This window comes from Rhinopithecus bieti, unplaced genomic scaffold (genome assembly GCF_001698545.2).
Source record: "Rhinopithecus bieti isolate Rb0 unplaced genomic scaffold, ASM169854v2 scaffold_51152, whole genome shotgun sequence".
Classification (NCBI taxonomy): Eukaryota; Metazoa; Chordata; class Mammalia; order Primates; family Cercopithecidae; genus Rhinopithecus; species Rhinopithecus bieti.
Window position 1 is genome coordinate 245,952 of NW_016820554.1, and position 13,766 is coordinate 259,717.

At 34.9% G+C, this 13,766-nt stretch overlaps 1 protein-coding gene and 1 long non-coding RNA gene across 3 annotated transcripts in view; one reads left to right on the forward strand and one right to left on the reverse strand.

Moving 5' to 3' along the window:
- Window positions 1-1,824: 1,824 nt before the first annotated feature.
- LOC108520439 (uncharacterized) lies at window positions 1,825-3,587 on the reverse strand. The gene is made up of 2 exons (XR_001882914.1): window positions 3,417-3,587; window positions 1,825-2,204 (listed from the first exon to the last, which is right to left on the reverse strand). It is a non-coding gene; the product is annotated as an uncharacterized LOC108520439 (long non-coding RNA).
- A 3,017-nt stretch (window positions 3,588-6,604) lies between these two features.
- BRINP3 (BMP/retinoic acid inducible neural specific 3) overlaps window positions 6,605-13,766 on the forward strand; it is a 406,727-nt gene continuing 399,565 nt past the window's right edge. Inside the window, exon 1 of one of the 2 annotated variants that reach the window (XM_017859821.1) lies at window positions 6,605-6,803. The gene's annotated coding sequence lies outside the window, so the exon portion shown is untranslated. Of the gene's footprint in view, window positions 6,804-7,698; window positions 8,154-13,766 lie in introns of those variants that run through there. The other variant, XM_017859820.1, reaches the window with a different exon arrangement.

The following is a 13,766-nucleotide window of genomic DNA, read 5'->3' on the forward strand; positions in this document are numbered from 1 at the left end:
TTGTCTTAGTCTCTGCGTTTCTTTCATACTGTGTGTGTGTGTTTCTGTGTGTATAGTTTCAGATATGTGTTAGAGTCTAATTAAACTTCTTATTTTGAGAGGACAGCTTTCCTCTTGAAACAATCCAATTTCTACATTTTCAGGGAATTTAAAAAGTAGAACAGACAGGTGACATGATGGAGTATAACATTGCAGGTGACTGAAATTATCTACAGCTTATATTTCATGAGGGAAAATAATCTAGGGAACAGGAACTCAATGCATGTACAAAAAGAATACTGAGAAAATATATATATATATACACACATATACATATATATGGTTTGTTTGGTTTTGAGACAGAGTCCCATTCTGTTGCCAGGCTGGAGTGCAGTGGCGCCATCTTGGCTCACAGCAACCTCTGACTCCCTGGTTCCAGCGATTGTCCTCAACCTCCCGAGTAGCTGGGACTACAGGAACCTGCCACCACACCCAGCTAAATTTTGTATTTTTAGTAGAGACGGGGTTTCACCATGTTGTCCAGGATGATCTCGATCTCCTGACCAAGTGATTCGCCCGCCCCCCTCTGCCTCCCAAAGTGCTGGGATTACAGGTGCGAGCCACTGCGCCAGGTCTAAGAATATTAAGGATATTTTCTGCAAGGGTAAATTACATGAAATCTCCAATCATGGGAAGGCAGTAGAGTGGAGGATAAAATAAAGCAGATAAATAAAAGTTTTCTACCATAAAGAGTATTAGCTATCAACAAAATGGATTCTAAGAAGACTGGCTACAATTTATTCATCTTTGTACTGTTTTCTCTTCCTTCCACTTATTTCCTAGGCCCACTCTCAAACACTGCCTGTCTTAGTAATAGAATTAACACTAGCTAAGTTAATAAACCTGCATTTAAAGTTCCTTAGGTTATTAGTCTACGATTACACTAATCACTTAACCTCTCTAGTTCTCAACTTCTTCATCATCATGAGTGATAAGATTAAATGATCCTTAATGTCCATTCAAGTTCCAACATACTTTTTTATGAGACTTGAATACATTGGCCCCAGTTTATTTAGCAGCATATTGATCTTATAAAATAAAATGTGAAGACTCCTGCACACATAGGTATTTTTAAAACTTTAGATTCTTTCAAAGGCAAAACTCTAAAAGCAAAATAAACATAGCAGAGATTAAAATGAATAAATATCAATATTTTATTGAAATTAATTATATATGCATAAATGTGTATGTCATGTGTGACTTTCTTTGCTATGTAAATAATAGTCTCAATTTATTTATCTTTATATAACCCATTTTTGTTACAAGTTAGATTTAATGTCAAAATCACCTGAATCATATGAACATTTTGCTTCCCAGGCAAATTGCTTTCCAATTTCTGTAATAAAATGTATCTTGAATATTGCTTTTAGATTAGAAATTTTAGTGAGTTAATAGGTAAGAAATATATTAGTTGGAACTCATACACAGTTCTTACAAGAAGGCAGCACCAGGATGGCTAACAAAAGCATTACCGATAATATAAAATGTACTGAAGTACTAGCCTCAAATATGCAGTGTGATTATCTAAGAAAGACATTCTCAACACAAAATTAAAATGCATAAGTTTTGGAGCAGTCTAAGTATGAACCAGATATATTCTGAAGGTAAAAGGCAGCAAGGAGATATAAAGCCTGTGGCTTCATGAAGGAGTTGATCAAATGTAACCATATGAATTATTATAGTGTTCAAATACTTAAATTGTTAAACTTTAAATGCTGTAAACACTTTTAAAGTTCATGAACTATGGGTAACAAAAGTAATATTTTTGTTATCCTTTTTTTTTTCAAATTTTAAGAACAGCAATCACACATTGATTTCATATATAAAATATAAATCTGAATGTTACATTTTTCTAATTTAACTCAGAGTGGGTCCTCAATAAACAAATGTATTTCTCTGAATAGAAAATTTTGTAAGTAGCTTTAGGCAGCATATCAAAGTCTTATGTGAAAAGTATGCTCTCTAACTTTCACAATTATTAACGTTTATTTGCAATGAAAGTAATTCCGAATTTTCAGCCTCTTTATGTGAACCTCAGATCCTCTTAGCAGCATTTGTTAGCCTCTCTAAAACACAGAGACATACACAGACATCATCCTGTTGGTAAAATGAGACAACAGAAGAAACACTTCTGCTCTAGGACATCATTAGAGCTGGACAACAGCCTGAAGAGAGAAAGAAAAAAATGTTATGCCAACATGCCCTTACTGAATTTTTTTTCTCTTGCAAATGTTGATGGCTGTAAAGGCTATATAGATAGTTGAGAACATGCATATTTTGTCTTGCAATGTGTCACTTGACTATCTCTCTTCTGAAATTTTATACTACTGATTTCTAGAATACTGATTTTCTAAAATGAAGCTTATTCTTACCAATAACATTTTAATATCATACATTTCAGATGATTTTTCAGCCATCCTGTTTTCATCAGGAATACATTTTGTGCCAATTAGTTTATCTTTTTTTAATTAAATTTAGAGGATGATGGTTTACAGTAAGATAATAACAATACACAAAAAAGTTTAATTTAAATGTTTTACCAGTAAAATATATTTTGTAATTAAAATGTAATGATTTATCTTAAAGCAAATCTCTCTTAATTTTGTGCATTAAAAATAATCAGCTTACTCTTGAAAACCAAGTTCACACAATTTGCAAAACATGTTATTCTCCACACTTGGTGACATATGATGTAAGCACAATCAAGAGCCCTTTGGCTTCTTCCGTACTGCTACACCTATCCACTCCTTCCTCACTGTGAACATGCACAGGCTGGGGGTGCTATAGACTCATGGAAAACCAGAAGGCTTTATGAATTTATAGTATCACCACAATATGCAAATAACCATTGTGGATACTACTAATTTGTATCTGGTGCAATAATTGGAACGAAGATGCACATTCAATAAGTGGTTTCTATAGCTTTAATTTACCTGCGAAATGTGAAAAATAACCATTCTCAATTTTGGAACTGAAATTGTATTTCAGAACATGGCCAAGACGTACTAAAAGCATAGACATGAGCCCACTGCCTAAAACTCTTTTCTTTATTTTCAGAAAGGGAAGAGAGTTAGTAGGAAATAAGGGAAATACTTAAATACCACTTTAGTAAACAAACAGATTTAACTGCTTTATCTGTCTTTGGGTTTTTAAGGTCTGATACAAAGGACCTTAAAGCGTTCGTATTGTCTCCTTAAAACCCTCTACTTCAAATTCACCCTTACAAGCTACTACTCTCCTAGGAAAGAGGAAAAGAAAATTTCCACTGACCCAGCTCGTGATTTACATACAAAGAGCAAATAAATGAATGGAGTGGGGGATGGGGCAGTGAGAAGCAATCTGTTTCTTTTTCAACCGCAGAAAATAAGATTACTTACCAAGAACATTTTTATCCAGAGCAAATGTTTATTCCCTCTATCATTCAGCGCCTCAGTCTCTGCAAGAAATCAATTTCCACTCTACCTTTTCCTCCTATTTCTAAAAAAGAGAGTGAGGCGGATAATTCTTAAGCTTCGGGGTCCGGAGGAAGATAGAGCTAGAGCGGAGGGCAAAAGACTCCCACAGCGCTCTTTATACAGATCCGAGCTCTGAGAGCGAACCCATGGGGAGGGGGCGGGGGATCTTCTCTAAGGAGAGTACTCCAAGTAGGGAGGGGGATTTATTCTGCAGCCAAAATATAAATCATCTACAAACAGATTACTAGCCTCTCAGTCACACAGGCAGTTCCCTTGGGAAGCCGGTTTCAAAGAGAAAAAAAGAAGTTCCTGGAAACAGAGAGAGAGAGAGAGAGAGAGAGAGAGAGAGAGAGAGAGAGAGAGAGAGAGATTGAGATTGGGGTTTGGGCTTGCAGAGGGAATGGGGCCAAGGAGAGGAATAGGGAGAAGGAATAAAGCTAATCTTACCGATCGATCAGGCGATCGTTTGTTCAGTATTGGGACACGAAAATGGCAAGATAATGCATTCGGCAGCAAAGCCATTTCTAGCGCACTCTCCCTCAGTAACTGCAGGAATCAGAGGGGAAGCAGGCGCCTCGAAACCTACCACTTGCTCCCCAGAGACCGTCCTCAGAACCTCCAAAGCTCTAGCTTCTAATGCAAGGCGTTCGGAGCTGAGGGTTCAGATAGAAGTCAATTGCCTTGAGTCACGGGCAGCAGGAACGCCAAGGAAGTGGGACCTGGGAGGGCTGCTGCCGCCGCTGCTGCATCTAACCAGGGTTCCCGATCCCCTTGACTAAGCCTCCCCGGCACAGCGCCCCCGAAAGCGCCTAGCGACTCGGCCTCCTCCGCATCTTCAGCCCTTCGATCACCACCCGCACCCCCCACCCCCCCGCCGCCTCATGCAAATCGCTGATGATCTGGTCATCGTAATGTGACCGTAGTGGTTTATTTGGGAAGTGGGGGAATTGGTTGTGTTGGACTTCCTTACAACGCCTCCCTCAGTTGCTGCGAGTGAAAATGTTCAAGGGAAATACTAGTGAAATGCACTGATGGAATACTATTAATCCTAATAATAACGGTCCCAACGCAGGTAACTCTCAAAGAACTGAGAGTGGGAAGATCAGAGCAGGATTTCCGAAGTGGTGCCCTCTTGAATTCTCATTGGATCCTCCCCAGCAGCCTAAATCATTCTTGCTGCTATATCTATCAGGATGACTACAGCCTTGCTCACTAGTTCTCTCTTTATCTCGTTGTCTTCAACACATCCTTTTACTTCTCTTTGCAGATTTATCTGTATTCCACCTCCTGTTCTCTGGGGTTACACAGCTTCTTCCTTTCCCCACTGTATGGGGATGTACAGCCTGTAAATTTTCACTTTGCTTAAGGATCACTACGAATCACCCCCCCCATTCTCCCCCCCCCACACCCATATAAAGCATTTTCACATTCTGCTTTCTTGCCTTGGGGGTTCTTGGCTCTCCGTGTAACTGGTTTTTACTTGGTTACATGCCACCAGGAACTGCTGATTATTTTAAAGTCCCACTACCCTGCAGCTCACTACTTTACCTTGATTTGGAAGATCATGGAATATCTATTTGAATCCTGGATGTATTTTTCTCACAGTCTTCTTGCTTCCTGAAATTTCCTCTGGTAAGTTATTCTCTTTATCTATTACTAGAAACTTAACTAGTGTTATTTTTAATAAGCTCTGTTTGGTTGAAGTATATCATTTTCACATTTTGTTACTTTTGGAACTGAAAGATCCATATGACTATATTTATTAATTAGTATGTTAGTGGCAATTGCACTACTGAGACATATCCCATATCATGTATTACCCCAATATCCCATGTATTACCCCAATATATTTTACCTTCTTTATTTTTTAAATTTCTGTCCTCATTTATATTACAGTTTACGTTGACATTAATCTCCCCCACCTCCATTAACTCTTCTTGGCATACATTCTTGTGCCATTTGAAAGGTCACATTTTATATGTTTATCTGAGAGAGCTTAAAAGAGACTTTCTGACAATTACAAGCTCTGGAAAGTTCACTAGTCTGATCTTCAGAAGGTTGTTCAGGTCAATATTTGTTCATGATAAGCAATTACATGACTGAGGGAGGACTTTGTTACAAAGTGTATTTTTATGAATTTAGCAGGACCTTAAACACTAAAATGTCACTGAATGGTAGGAAGAGGACTGTGAGTTTTGAGGGCACCATTTTTTTTTTTTCTTAAAACATTTCAGATCACACATGAACGCATTATTTTGGGCATTGTATTTTAATTCAGGCATAGTATTTGTCAGTACATTTCTGATTTTGTGAATTAGCTGGTGAACAGTTAATTGGACACAGAGTACTCATTTCAGAGAGGAGCTATCAGAAGAAACCCCTGATTATCTTGGTTCTGATAAATTGAAATTCAAGAATAGACTTTACATGAAAAATTTAATTGCCTCACTCTTCATACTTGTCTACCCCCACCCCCTGTGTTTAATAGTCATGTTAATATGGTCAGTGCCTTTTGCTTTTATGAACATTTCTATGGACTTAACTGACAAGATTATCAGCTCCCCTTCCATATAATTGTGTTGAGAAACATTTTAATCTTTACTTTTACTTCACATATTGACACATAATGAGGAGAACACCATATTCATTTAAATGCCAAACATGCATGTATCAGTAATTTCTAACACCCACTGAGGGTTTTCTCTAAACATCCGCCCCCTCCCCCAAATTAAGGACAAGTTCCTGGTTTCTACAACATTTCCTTTTATTGGGATAGATGGAGGTAAGAACCTATTGTTCATGCTTTTCTTTTTTTCTTTTTTTTTTTTTTTTTTTTTTAATTTCTGGGAAAGTACTATTCTTGTCGTCATTGATGACTGACGCGACAACCCAAGCAATGTTTTTTTTTTTTTAAATTCAAAAGCCCTTTTAGCTCCCAGACATAAAAGTACTCCAGCTGCAGCGTCACCCCATCCCCCAGTCTCGGGATTCAAGGGCTTTCCCCCTTGACTCCCACCGAGAGGGAACAGGGCTGAGACTGTTGTCCGCACCACTTGGCGCCCCTCACCCGTCACTAGGTCACTAGTTTCTACCTGATCTCTTTCCCAGTTCGGTCGTCCTGCCTGACAAGCCAGTACCATCAGAATCCGTGACTTCATTTGAAGAAAGGAGAGCTTCATATAATTCAATTCAAACATCCTCTTTGGAGGACTGCTGTTGTTGCGCAAGGGTGGAGGGAGGGGAAAAAAAAAAGGAAAAACAACTTTCAGCGCAGTCAGATCCTGTAAGGAACAGACACTCGGTGTTTAGGTAAGTGCGTTTTGCTGTATTATACCTGAAGCTCAAGCGTGTGAAAGGGAAATTTACATCTGAGGGGCTCCCGCAGCCAAGAACGTTTTAACTGGAGGGTTATCAACAGGCGACTCTGCGTGGAGATTTCTCCGCAGCTCACGGCAACGCCTATGCCACCTGAGCTCGGGGAATGGAGGAGAGCAGGTACCTGGTTGACCAGCTGGCCCCAGGCTTGGTGTTGATGTGGGAATAACCCGTGCGTGTAGGAAATGTGTCCCCCACTCTGACCCGCTAGCGCAGGCTCTGCACTCAGCCCCTGCGGCTAAAGTGTGCTTGGTGTGGGCATTTGCAGCCCGACAGAGTGGTGTGCGCCAGGGGGTTTCCATCCTTCCAGAATGCTCCATTTCCAACCTTCCTCAAGACAAACTTGAGCAAACCTCTTCTGTATGAGAGAATAGACTTAAGATCTCCGGAGTCTCTTAATACCTTTTTGTGTTAATATTTATTTATTTTAATGAGCTATATTTATTGTTAGTAAACGACAGTTCCTCAGAATGTCTGTTTTATGAAACCCTAATCACTGTCCTTGTCTGACTGCGAAGTAGAGCTTAGAACTCTTAGGCTCTGTGTTAAAGTATTATTGCTGTCGGTCACTCCTTCCTTTCCTTCACCAACTCCCAAGAATCTGGAGGGCGGTGAGCGGAAGAGAGTTGAATTTCAACTTGAAGCTAGAGCTTGGAATATAAGGCTGAAGTTAAAAGCAAAGAGTGAGGATTTGGAATCTGTCTAGCTTATATCCACTTTAAAGTTGGTCTTTTATTTTTATTTTCCTCTTTCTGGAGGTGGGGGTGGGAAGTAGAAAGATGTGGGACTGGGAGCGCTCTCTTCCAGCGTCCACCGGAGAGGGGGTGGTGCTTCTTGGCCGCTGGTTACTGCTGATTCCACAGCCAAACAGTGACAGAGAGTTGAAGTCTGTGATGGCTGTTCTTCTAGTCCCCAAGAGTTGAACCGGAGAGCCTTTTACTTTGCACCAGGTCGAGAACGTGATCAGGCCTTTAGAGAAGGAACCTCCTTGTAATAGGAATTCTACTAGGAAACGCCGTGTAGGCACTACCTCCTAAAATAAGATGCATGTTTGGAGCTGTGTAAAATGCCCACTGGCTGTTTGAAAGGAGGAAAAGGTGACTAGGGTTGCAAATTAACCTTAGTATCACTGAAAAATATTCTATCTAGTCAAATGTATGTAAGCAAAGAAGAGAGCACCAGGGTATAAAACTGCCACAGAAGCTTGGAAGACAGATGATTCAGATTTGGGGGACTTTCTTTTGCGTGTTACATAAATTTGTTTGTCATCATGCAGTTAAGCAGGTAAGGAATGAATGTATTTTCTTCACAATCATATAACTTGTGTTTTACTATCATGTGTTTTTTTTTTTTTCTGTGTTGCAAGCAATGGAATATCTGCATTTTCAGTTGGTCCTGCTATGATGCATAACTTCTTAATATTCACATTCATGAACCAGGGTAAAGCAGTTTAGATGTTTAACATGCATTAATTTAACTGTTTAGTGTGCATTTATTTAAATGTGTAGTCACATTACAAAAATCATAAATTGGACCAAGGTTAGAGGAAGAAATGGGAAGGGTAGAGAGTTAGAAGAAGAAATGTATAACCTTAATAAAATATGGAAGATGGCAGTTGCAGAAATGCATTAAAAACATTGCTTCTTGTTAAGGTCCCAGACCTTAATATATAAAGGACAAATGAAGAACTATTAAGGGTTTCTTGAACTAATAAAGTAATTTTGACTACTTGAGAGAACTGTTTTGTGGGTATTTCCATTATTTTCTCCACCTTAAGAAAAAATATATGAGGTGGGGGTGGGTTGGGTTGTAAAATAGAATGAAAAAAGAAGCTTGCCCAAGGGCAGTGTTGTGTAGGACCCTAGTATGAAAATCTTTGGGTTTAGAAAAACAGTTGGAAAACTGAAAAAAAAAAAAAATTAGAAAATTTTGGATTTTCTTTCCCAAATAAATTTCGTTCACATTCTCAGTTTTGTAGATTGAGCAACCAATAGATTTCTTCCACTATCAGATTTTTCTCAATTAAAATGGCAAACACATTCTGAATATTCAAATAAGTTTTGTTATTATTATTATTGATATTACTTTGTTATTTTTTGTTAACATGTTGAAGGAGCCTGGACTTTCCACACAGTGAAGAAAAAAAAAAAAAAATTTACTACAATACCATCATAAAACTCCTCTACTTGTTAATAACACTTTCTCTTCTCTAAGAAATTGTATTATTTAAATTATCTCTGGTAAATAGTTTTAGTACTTACATTTATTGATGTAGATCCCTGATCAACAATTTTTCTGCTAGTATGGCTTACTAATAAAATCTTGAAGAAATAAGAAAGATAATTGTAACTTTGGGTTGTAAAATTGCAAAGTTGTAGTGATTTTCTCAGTTGGATGCAGAAGGTAGTTTTGCTCCACTAGAGAAAGTAATTTGTCAATGAATTCTAATTCCCCAATACTTTTGTGTTTAATCCTTAGCAATTTTATTGTAGTAGATAGGCTCATTGTGTATATGTTTGTGTGTGTGTGTATACATATATATTTGTATACATACACACATTTTTGGTGGTTGGAGAAGGTATTTCTTTTAAATCTATGTTATTTTAATAATGTTTTCCAAATGAAATAGAATGATACCATATAACAATCAATTTCATTTTCTTGTAATCAGATAATAGGTGATTTCATCCTCTCATAGGACATTTTATCTTAAGAAATTCATCATCATAGAAACATACATTTTCATAAATTACATCTTGATTTTCTTCAGGCAAAGTTATTGTACATTATAGTTAAGTAAATACAACCTAAGTAGGAAGAAACTATTGGAACTCAAAGGGTGTGTGTGTGTGTGTATGTGTGTGTGTGTATAATTCTACCATTAGCTTGACTCCTAGATTTGTGTATTCTTTAAAAAAAAGTGGAATTTATTTTCAGTGTAGTGTATTTGTGTGTTTCTCTCTACAAGTACAAAGAATACAACTGTTGGGATTTCCAAACTTTTATGTTTCATTATCAACCGGTGATTCAATTTCTTATGTTTCCTCTATTTATTTTTAGTTTTTTCATATTATCTTTAAAAGAGGCAGTTATTTACTAGAATAAGAGTCTGAAACATTTAGTAAATTGGGTATTAATATTAAAAGAGTCCAGGAACACATGGGAATGACACCAACTTGTGTTATATTTGTTTTGCACACATATTGTTTTTAGAAAAAATTTATTTTTTCTTGAAAAATATTTCAAGTATTTTTGGATATTATGATTGTGTGCTTATGATTAGTGATGTTCTCTTCTAAGGCTTTCACTGTCTTTCTCTTTCACATCCTAATAATGGGTTATTGGGAAAAGTAGAGTGCTTATACATCTAGACTTTCCTTCCTGAATTTCATTTCTAGTTCTACCTGGGATTAATGTAATCCTGGTAAGATGTTCTTGACCACTCTTCATTTATTTTTCTCATCTCTCACATGGAGAAAACAATGCCTACCTCAGAGAGTTGTAGATAAAAAATGATGTAAGAGATGTGAATGCTTTAAAAAGGACAAATATGTTATGAAAACAAAATATATTTTTCAAAGGATATCATGTAAGTTTGAATTTTAATTAGTTGTTTTGATAAAGTTGTATCTCCACACAATAAATAATGTTGACTCAATTATTTTAATATTAATATCAAATCTTGGTCAGTGGCGTTATGGTGTCAAATGAATTTAATAAATATTTGATATTGATTAAATATAACAGTTTTAATATGTGTAATTTAAAAAACTTGAAATAATATACTTCCTGAGGCATATTCATTATTATTTATACTATATTTAACCTTTGCTTTTATTCAGTTTTGGATAGAGTCACCTTTACAAAATAGTTGCTTTTGACTGATTTGTCATTGTTATTTAATAAAAACAACATCTGATTTCTTAGCAGATTTATATTGTCAACCTGATGATCTCTACTCTTAATTGGGAACAAGATTAAAATATTTTCATGTAATAACTTAAAAGGGAGAAACTTTAGACAAACTTCTAATTTCTAACTCTTTTTACAAACTCATATAAAGTTTACCAGAATTAATTAGGGTGACATCTGGCATTTTTGGTGTTTTAATTTAGCAAGTACTTGGATAAACTTATTTAGACACTTGGAAGTATAACTCTGCCCACTTTCTTCATGAACTACTATGTGTTCTCTATAATTTTACTATTTTAGTGTTAATAATTCATAATTTTTAAAGGAAAGCAAAATAAAAAATAATCTGTGTGAATATTATTGACTGCTAATGGATAATCTTAGTTGTTAAAAGGAGGAGGATAGTTTAATAACATTTACTCTATTTTAGGAAATATTCTATTTTTTGAAAATGAGTGTCTGAGTATGAAATTTAATAATGAATACTAATGACCTTTCTACTGAAGACATACTTGGAAGTTCTGGCCAAATTCTTAATTTTTTATTTTTTAACAGTATCAAATAGCCACCGTAACCATTTTATACTGGTTATCAAATGTCCTCACAAGGAACTTTTTTAGGTTTCTACCCTATCTTTTCAAAGCATAAATATAAGCTATCAAGAATATTTGTATCCAGTTACTCACCTGTAGACCTATCCAATTACAAAGTCTTGCTAGATAATTACTTTATAAGCTTACCTTATAAGCTTTTAATCCACTCCTCTACACTTAATGTTTAAAATAAAGTTCACACAGTTCTGGAGACTTTCCCAATTTCATACCCAAAATAACTCATCATGAGTAATTAATTGATGCTCTAATAATTGCAGTAACTCAATTATTATTTACTAATCAATATCTTTCCCAAAATTGAAAAATATAGCATATATATTTACAATGAGTTGACTGGATTAATTGATGTTTTATAAAATTTTGAAATGTTTATATTCAACCATGATTGTATAAATTGAGATGGTGAAAAATGACATATCTACTAAACTGAGAAATCTTATAGATTCTCATTCTTGTATTTCATTGTTATTTTCAATAATCACTATTCATTGTTTGTCAACGTTTTATTTTTTAAGTTTAGAGTTAAAAAGTACCCTCAGTGCAACCTATTTTTACTATTTTTTTCAGAAGTATTTGTTTTAATGCCTAAACTCTAATTTACTCAGATGTGGATGTGGATGTCTTTAAAAGCACCCAAAGCAAAACAAATTCCTTTTAATAGCTAATAAAGTAGCTACCATATTATAGTTACAGCAAATTAAATCTATAAAGTACACATTTATTGATTAAATTAATAAATATGTGAACATTACATTAGAATGTATTATAGTTCTCTGCTGTGAAAGAATTATTCTCTCATAATGGTGTGTTTCATTTATATTCCATTATAGATTTATTGTGAAAGAATACTTATAGATAGACTTATTTTTCCTGATTTCTGTGAGTATCAGCCAAGCTCATCAGGATTAAGCTTTTTTTTATTAACTTTTCTGGACTGTTGCATTTTGTTAATTTTAAAAGCTATCTCTAAAATATTGCACTATTAAAAAACAATCTAGCTTTGGGAAGACCAGAATTCAGTAACCATGCATTTTAGAGTGTTCAGCGTCAAATAGTGGCCAGTATATAACTACATTGTTATTTTACAGATTCATTAAATTCTTACTGTCACTAATAACAAATATTTTCGTTTAAATGTTTCAGATGCTGTCCAAAAATGTAAGTCAGTCTAAAAAAAGTGATTAAATTAAATCAAAAAATAAATTTAGGTATTAAGGCATGAGTTTATTCAAGTATCATATTAAAAATCACATATCTGTGTGAAGGTTGAGTATGATTATGCTCTGTATAATACCTTATGCATATATGTTTAAGATAATTTTTCTGTAACTGCCTTTAAATATGCAATTTAATGCTGTCTGCTGAAGCCCCTTATGTTATAGTTAACATAAATATAAAACAAAAATTAATAAAATCAGGAAGTTCCTGGCATAGATAATAAATAAAGTGGTTTTCGTGACTTTAGTATGGTAATATTTCTGATGGTTTGAAAATTCAGTCCTGTAAATATATATACACAGAAGAAGTCCTGTTTTTTTCAGACGTGAACACCTTTTAAATAATACACTCTAAATTGGTAGAAGAAAACTATGAAAATTGAATAAATTATGCAACAAAGTTGCATAAAATACTATTTTAAGATAATTAATGCTTGCTTTCTTAATGTTTCACATATAACACCAAGCGTGTTAATACATAGACCAAATCTAGCTTGTTGAAAACATTAAAATTAAACGACTATACTTGAGTTTATAGTAATAGAATTTCTTACTATTCACCCAGACCGGTTCACTAATATATAAAGACACAGTAATAGTACATTTTATAAATATGATAAGTAATATTGTCAAGATTGTACTAAAGAATAATGAGGAAGAAGACTATAAGTTTCAAAATGGAATAATCTAGAAGAAAATTAATTATCAGTACCAACAACTAGATTAATTAACAGTATCAACAACTAGAAAGTGTATTTTTTTCCTAAATATGAATTTTACTCCAAGGAGTTTTTTAAACAACTTGTTAATTTTATTTTAAAATTCATGGATAAACGATTATGAAGAAATCTGCTTATCAGGTGTATAAGATATACTCATTTCTACTTATTCAATGATTCAGCAGGAAATTTAGAGTAACTCAAAGACAGCACTGTTATTTTTCCTAATGTGAACTAAAGAGAAGTGAATCTAGCCTTCTCTGTGTATTGAAACTTAAACTTCATACCTAAGAAAAAAGGGTCTCCTGAAAAAAATTGTAAAGGACATTCAAAGTGTATTTTAGAAATAATTTTTAAACCTTTTTAAAATTAAATTAATTGTTTTATGCAACTAACTCACTTTTGAGTGGAGACACTCTATGGATTTATAAGCGT